The sequence below is a fragment of the Pecten maximus genome, chromosome 2 (genome assembly GCF_902652985.1).
Source record: "Pecten maximus chromosome 2, xPecMax1.1, whole genome shotgun sequence".
In the NCBI taxonomy this organism is placed as follows: domain Eukaryota; kingdom Metazoa; phylum Mollusca; class Bivalvia; order Pectinida; family Pectinidae; genus Pecten; species Pecten maximus.
Genome location: NC_047016.1, coordinates 26,500,308 through 26,508,254, shown reverse-complemented (window position 1 = coordinate 26,508,254; position 7,947 = coordinate 26,500,308). Strand labels below are relative to the sequence as shown.

At 35.5% G+C, this 7,947-nt stretch overlaps 1 long non-coding RNA gene and 4 other non-coding genes across 5 annotated transcripts; 2 read left to right on the top strand and 3 right to left on the bottom strand.

Moving 5' to 3' along the window:
* Positions 1–1,872: 1,872 nt before the first annotated feature.
* Trnaa-agc lies at positions 1,873–1,945 on the top strand. The gene has a single exon. It is a non-coding gene; the product is annotated as a tRNA-Ala (tRNA).
* A 589-nt stretch (positions 1,946–2,534) lies between these two features.
* Positions 2,535–2,607, bottom strand: Trnaa-agc. The gene has a single exon. It is a non-coding gene; the product is annotated as a tRNA-Ala (tRNA).
* Positions 2,608–3,262: 655 nt separating this feature from the next.
* Positions 3,263–3,956, bottom strand: LOC117321658. The gene is made up of 3 exons (XR_004531391.1): positions 3,793–3,956; positions 3,485–3,561; positions 3,263–3,307 (listed from the first exon to the last, which is right to left on the bottom strand). It is a non-coding gene; the product is annotated as an uncharacterized LOC117321658 (long non-coding RNA).
* A 648-nt stretch (positions 3,957–4,604) lies between these two features.
* Trnaa-agc lies at positions 4,605–4,677 on the top strand. The gene has a single exon. It is a non-coding gene; the product is annotated as a tRNA-Ala (tRNA).
* A 799-nt stretch (positions 4,678–5,476) lies between these two features.
* Trnaa-agc lies at positions 5,477–5,549 on the bottom strand. Its single transcript has one exon. It is a non-coding gene; the product is annotated as a tRNA-Ala (tRNA).
* Positions 5,550–7,947: the final 2,398 nt, after the last annotated feature.

Below are 7,947 nucleotides of genomic sequence, written 5' to 3'. Positions count from 1 at the left end.
CTAAGGGGAATAACTCTCGGAAACGATCAGAAAATGATACAACACAAATCTTTTTTTCGTATTCGTAAGTGAATGTCAGATATTATGACTAAACTTAAATGTTTTTGGGTGTCTGGCGGCCTCTTTCGGTCTTCATAACCTTTTGGAAGTTTTTATTTTATTTTTATTTTTTTTTGGGGGGGGGGGGGGGGGGGGGGGGGGCTTTTATATATATACGCAATATATTTTATAATAAATCTATGCTGATTTTAAATCTTTTTTAATGGTCATCTATATAGCAGAATAATGCTGAATTTCCAACACGAATAAATACCTAAAGATTTGCACAAAAAATGTCATGTAATATACCAAAATGTTTGTTTGGACATGTAGCTTCTTACAATCATCAATAAATTGCTATAGATGCTACCAGTTTCTTCTATAGAGTAACTTTGTGGTAAGATGTAGCACGGAATAATTCTAAGTCACGCAAATGACCAAACCTGAAAAATAGCCAAGCTGTTATGTTCACTTAAGCATTGAACGGCTTTCATGGAATTTGCCTCTGTCCAGTTGGCATTCATATTGACTATGAATGCCAACTGAAAGCCGTTCAATGATTATATTTACCATCTGCGATTTTTTATTTGTCGTGCGATTTTTTTTGGAAATTTTCAAATTCAAACTTCAGTTGGCAGTTCATAAGCTGGTGAACTCGCAACTGAATTGGTAGGGTTATATAGTGGCAGTGCCATACAATGATAAATATAAGTGTATATAGCACAGGGTAGGAGCATTTGTTTGACCGGATTTTACTGTATGTACGTATAAACACTTATTTTGTTTTGACCTTGGAATGCAAATGGCGGCTGTGAAAATTTTTTATTTTACACAAATATGGCTTAAAGGGGGGCATTTCAGTTAATAACAATACTCCTATATCATACATCTAAGACATCTCATCATAGTAAGAAGAACATTTTAAAGTCAATTTGTTAAACTGGTTTGCAGCCTTTTTCAGAAATAGGCATATTTTACCCCAAACTCAACGGTTGAACATTTTTTCATAAAAGTAGTCTTCTTGCCACTTCAACAATACTTTATATTGTCTAATAAGAGCATTTTTAATGTTTTAAATACCTCCTTATATGCTGTATTTGTGTGATATCATTCACGACCGCCATTTGCAATTCAAGGTCAAAATAAAAACAGCGTTTATACATATAATAACGTCAAAGCTGGTCAAACCAATGCTCCTATTTTGTGCTTTAGACACTTGTGAGCAAAACGACATGGCAAGTTTGTGTAATATATGGGATACAAATGAGTTAATTATGTCCCCCTGAAACATGCATTTTTCTTACGTTTTGTTGAAATTTACAAACAGCTTAACAAATTACATGTCAACAGCAAGTCCCACGGTTTGCCATGATACATACTAAAAGTTCATCATGCTACTTCTGTGACATTGCACCATAATAGGGATTTATAGGCCTGTAAAATATCAATGTTTTGACTGGATTTGCTGTTTAGATGCCCCTTAAAGATATTTGTTGTTTTACAGATTACATTTGGCACCAATGGGCTCCCGTACAATACCTATTATGGATAGTACTTACAATATAGTACACAACGAACATGTAACCTGAAACAAATGACTAAATCATTGTCAATATAGAATGTGCGTGACCTTATAATTTGTTCCAAATACATGTGATATAGGATTCAATGTAAATATATATACAACAAATATACGTGGCAGTAAGGGATTATATAGGAAGAGATTAATTACTATATAACGCCTCCCCAGAAACACAGTATATATATATATATATATCTACGTAAACCTTGTACATTTATCCAATTGCTCCAAGCAGTTATTGTTTATAACCAGGGGAATTAGCTCAAGTGGTAGAGCGCTCGCTTAGCATGTGAGAGGTACCGGGATCGATACCCGGATTCTCCAAAATATATTTTTAACATATTCATTACGTGTTTAAGTATGACGTAATTGTATTTTGTTTAACAAATATATAAAGTCTCAAAAAGTCTTGACATTCACCGAAAGAATCTAACTAAGTGGTAAAGTGTTCGATTGATTGTCTGTAATCCGCATTTTAAAAACAAAAAGGGGTAAATTATGTTACCATACAAAGAAAAATATTTAAAACAATTTTCTCGCATGCTACGCGGGCGCTGTACCACTTGAACGTATTCTCCTGTTACCATGGTTTCCACACTGACATTTAAGTTTGTTTCTTATTTGAAAAATCGACATTTCCTTTTTATTTAAACTTTAATATTACATTAACAATTTAACAATACATATAGATTTATTTAAAGGTCGAAAAGCAAACCGTGATACAGAGATTATGTCATTTTTACGTGAGTCATACATTATAAAAACCAATTTAAAGTAAAATAAGAAATCCGGTATTTAAGTAGAATATATTTCATTGGTAAGTGTATAACTCTGAACATAAGTGCCAATAGATGTATACCGAAAAGTGCAATATAAAATTATTGTTTATGTCATAAAACGAAAAATTATAATTTGGAGAATCCGGGTATCGATCCCGGTACCTCTCACATGCTAAGCGAGCGCTCTACCACTTGAGCTAATTCCCCACCTGACTACGAGTACACATTCTGAGGCAGACAGTGAGTACAGACTTTGACAGGTTTTCATAGTGTTTTACCGACTCAAATGTAAGGTAAAGAGTCTATGTACACTACCAGCATTAGACATTATGTTCCAAATGAATCATAATTGTTTTACATGTGCTATTATCATCGTTATTATCATTATTATTTGTTTGTTTGCTTGTTCGTTATGTCTTTATCTAAGATGTTAATGGCTTGCGACCCAGAGCAATTGAGCTGTTAGGTTGTCCAAGAACACAAACACGAAAACACATATCGGCCTAAGTTCTCAGCTTCCCGAGAATCACAGACCGACACGGGTAGGGATGGAATAATGAATAAAACATTACTATACATCACGATTTTCTTCAGTCTCCTTTTCTTTCTCACTACTCTACATTACAACACAAAACCTGTTGATCATGTTTAGGTAATTACATTCTATAAACGTACACATTTGTTTGGGTAGGCAGTTAACTAAATACTAATTGTAATACTTTAGACGTTTTTGATACATGATCAGTTCATTTATTTCATTTTATTTTGATAACACAAGATGAACCAAAATAAGAGATTGTCTATGCCTCTTATAAATGTAGCGGGGTGTAATATGTCTTAAAATGATGACAATGCCGCTGGGTTCGTTTGATTTCAAAGGTTTTATTATTACTCAAAAACCCACGTTCTGAAACATACATAAATAAAACATAATTAGTTTCATTCACAAACCATACAGCTGTCATCCAACAATAGTTCACGCGTACAATTACATATAAATGAATAATATTTCCAACACAACGTTAACACGATAAAATATCACAGATAATGACGATTACTTGGTAATATAAAATCACACACTTACAACACGTATAGTGCATCAACGTGAGGCTAAACAATGCTCACTCCCATGATCGTCATATACCGCACAACAGATGTGAACTACAATAATAAAGTATAGTTTTCACACTTGTACAATAGTTTCAATATGAACACTATTACATTTATAAAAAATATCTCTGCTGTACGATAACCGTGTACAGTACATATACGTATATTTATTCAAAGTATTAAAAATATGGAAAACATGATCTTATCACTTATAACTTTCAAATATCATTCTTACAGAAACAGAAACAGGGCAAAACAACTAAAGAAAGATATCAAACTTACCAATACAGGAATACGACTCTATATGGTGACAGATGAATTCGAAGACATAGCTCCTGCTTCAATGACGTCGAAATTCAAATGTACCGAAACACAAAGAAACAAAGACTAAAACCACAGATAGGAACTTTCAACCAATCAAACAACTTTGTCACAGTCACATGTCACGTTCGTATTACATAAAACAAATGCAATTCTGTATACTTGTGATTTGTATTTCCGTACTTCCATCTCCTTATTGAGCACAAAGAAAGAATTTGTAGACATCACCATGTCAACATTCCATTATCAATCATATCAAATTGATCGGTAACTTTTGATTATGTATCTATCACATGTATTTCATCGGGAATTACTTACCACACCATCTGGTGTTACATGTATGTTATTCGTGATTGCCTACCACACCATGTTACATGTATGTTATTAGTAATTGCCTACCACACCATGCTACATGTATGTTATTAGTAATTGCCTACAACACCATCTGATGTCACAAGTATGATATCATGTTCGCAGGTCCTTGTGGACATGATTATGATGTTTTTAATTAAAATGTTACATTATAGACGAGTAAATTATTATATTATAATCGCATGCTTAATTTGTAAAAAAAAATATATCGTACCTTGGCCTGATAAATACTAATTCAAAAGGCCAAGGTACGATTTATTTTTTATTTACAATGTATAATGTAGATTGTCACATTACACATGTATTAAGGTTTGTGCGAGAGGCGACCCGTATCTGTACAGCGTGATGGCTGATAAGAAGGGGAATTACCTCAACTGATAGAGAACTCGCTTAGCATGTGAGGGGAATTAGCTCAAGTGGTAGAGCGCTCGCTTAGCATGTGAGAGGTACCGGGATCGATACCCGGATTCTCCAAATATTTTTTTCCTAGTGAAACTAAATACGTGATTACTTTTGATGTATTTTTTCATATAAAGCCTCAAAATGTCAATTACTTCTTGATGTGCAGTAGCGAAACGTAATACGAGTGATACGAATTAATTGCAAATTAAAACAAGCAAATTCAAATTCATAACAAGTTTACTCACTTCAGAGACCTATATATTAGTATATAGGTCTCTGCTCACTTATGCATGAGTGCCACTGAGGGGACTTAGCTAAAGTGATAGAGCTTTAAAGCTCGACCACTTGAGCTAATCCCACATCTTAAGTACACATTCTGAGACAATACCTTCATACTAATATCATATCATACATTACAAATAATGGATTCATCATGATATTCATAATTATAAAGCATACAGTGTAGAACAATTTTACTTAGGGTTAAGCTCTTCATTTTTCCACAAAAAGTTTGTTGTCAGCAACAAAATACTTGAGAAACATGTACATGTATTAGCGAGCGCTCTACCACTTGAGCTAATTCCCTTATTAATAATATTTTCACGATGACATCTACATACCTTTCTCTTTTACATACATGTTTTTTCTCTGTATTAGCCCTAACTTGAATATTACATTACAACTGAACAGTATAACAATATTAAAAATATCAATGATACCAGACCATGAAATGAGAGAATACAATGTAATTGTGTGTGTGTGTGTGTGTGTGTGTGTGGGGGGGGGGGGGGGGGGGGGGGGGGGGGGGGAGTCTGTTATTGACACAATATATCATATTATGTCATAAAAAAAACAACAGAAAACAAAATTTTGGAGAATCCGGGTATCGATCCCGGTACCTCTCACATGCTAAGCGAGCGCTCTACCACTTGAGCTAATTCCCCTCCTTATCTGAGTATACTTTTGTATACTGATTGATTTAATTAGTACAGTCAGTAACTACATATAGGTGCCTATAGTACACGGTAGAAGGTCAATATACATATCCAGCAGTTGATTAAATTTCCGTAGATTTTAACTCTATTTGAGTTAGACTTTGTACTTTTCTCTGTCAGAGTGTAAATATAAATAAATTATTTTATAGTTTAAAGTGCACAACTACTTTTGATTATCGTCTTGGTCCGCCATCTTAATATTACGATAATGATGGTCTATGATAAGCTCTCATAGAATTTCTGGGCCGTGGTCAAGTCTGAACCAACAAACAACATACTTCGTATAACATAATGCTTTGTCTCGATTTTTCTGTCAACAGGTAATTGATCGATTATTAACTGACTTTCATGAGAGGTATTGCATTCGTTTTAAAATAATTTGCCTCCCAATGCGTTTATTTTCGTCTCTCGGCACACAGGAGTACGTCAGTTAAGGGTGCTGAACAGCCTTTCTCGAGACCTTAGAAACGCAGATGTAACAACTGTCAGACCTCGTCTCCCGGCACACAGTGAAATATTAGTGCTGCTGAACGACCTTTATCGAGACCTCATGTAATACAGACGTAACTTATGTCAGACTTCGTCTCACACCGCACAGGAACACGTCCGTGACTGCTGAATGGCCTTTATCAAGACCTTAGTAACACAGACGTAACAAATGAGGCTTCGTCTCCGGCACACAGGAACACGTCCGGAAGGGCTGAACGACTTTTATTGAGACCTCAGTAACACAGGCGTTAAAAATGAGGCTTTCGTCTCACAACGCATGTACAGGAACACGTCCGTTAGAGGTGATGAATGGACCTCAGTAACAAAGACGTAACTAATGTCAGACTTCGTCTCACAACGCACAGGAACAAGTCTGTTGCTGCTGAACGGCCTTTATCAAGACCTCAGTAACACAGACGTAACAAATAAGGCTTCGTCTCTTACACAAATCAACACGTCCGTTAAGACTGTTGAACGGCCTTAATCAAGGAGACATCAGACAGGCTTCGTCTTAACTTGATTGGAACTGATTAGGAAGTCACAAAAAGTACCCAAATTAAATAACGGAACAATATGTTATCAACCGGAAGGTATACCTTACTCCTGATAATATCGACATATGGTCAGTATCCTTGGAGAATGATACATTTGAAGCCTGTAGTGAGATAAGCTACTTTTTTGTTTTACATTTACACTGTCGCATCCACTGAGGACGATGATCCTGTGGCAAACTCAAACACTTGGACGGTCCGTGGACTGACACGATTGCGAAATATTGTCCAAATGTCGAGGTCGACGTAGAACGATCCTTGAAGCATTGAACTGAATGCTGACAATTTTGTAATCTAAGTGTACACACTCACTAAATTATCCCTTTAACATTTAAAGATGTTACATCACCGACAATGTATACACTACTTCTCGCAAAAATACTTAGAATGGTACCCACGTATTGAAATATACCTAATTTTCACCAGCAAATGACACCCATCGTATAGAAAAATATATTATTAACACCAAAAATGACATCCACGGTATAGAAAAAGATCTAATTAATACCTATAAATGATACTCAAGATATAAAAATATATCTAATTAACACCGCTAAATGGCACCCACCGTATAGAAATATATCTAACACCAAAAAACGACATCTACGGTATAGAAAAAGATCTAATTAACACCCCAAATGACACCCGCAGTATAGAAAAAGATTTAATTAACACCGAAGATAGGAAAATGATACATTGTTACACCGTCCTAATAATGGTCGCTTATCAGACTGAAATGTTCAATGGGAGGCGGGTAAGATAGAATGCCGTCGGATGCACTGCATTGTTTATTCATCCTTATATAAAAGGAAACTTTGGAGACTCATAATAAGGTGAAGTGTGTTACTTTGTTTAACAATATAACATCCGGTACCTGTTTCTAATCCATCAAAATTTCTCTTTGTCGGAGGTGTAGCATCTTTAACAGGGGCAAGTAAGGGGAAGCCACATGCGTCTGCATATGGTATCTGTAGGGGAAATATCAGTCCTAGCTAAAGGGTGTAAAGAAAGTCAATTTCGCAAATTAAAGGCACCGCCTTTGTTTCTGATTACATTTTTTATTCTATTAGGCATTGAGTGAATCAAAGAAGACACGTGCTCCTTGAGGTATACCCCTCCACGCAAATCTTAAACGACGTCGGAATTGGTCCATTGACGTTGGACACGGGTCTCTATACACCTCCGTATCAAGAATATTCCACAGATTTTCATTTGATTTTAAATCAGGAGAATTGCCAGCCCAATCCTATTCAGAACTTAGGTTTGGCAAATCATTTTAGTGTTCCTGTCAAGCCGAACAAGTCACA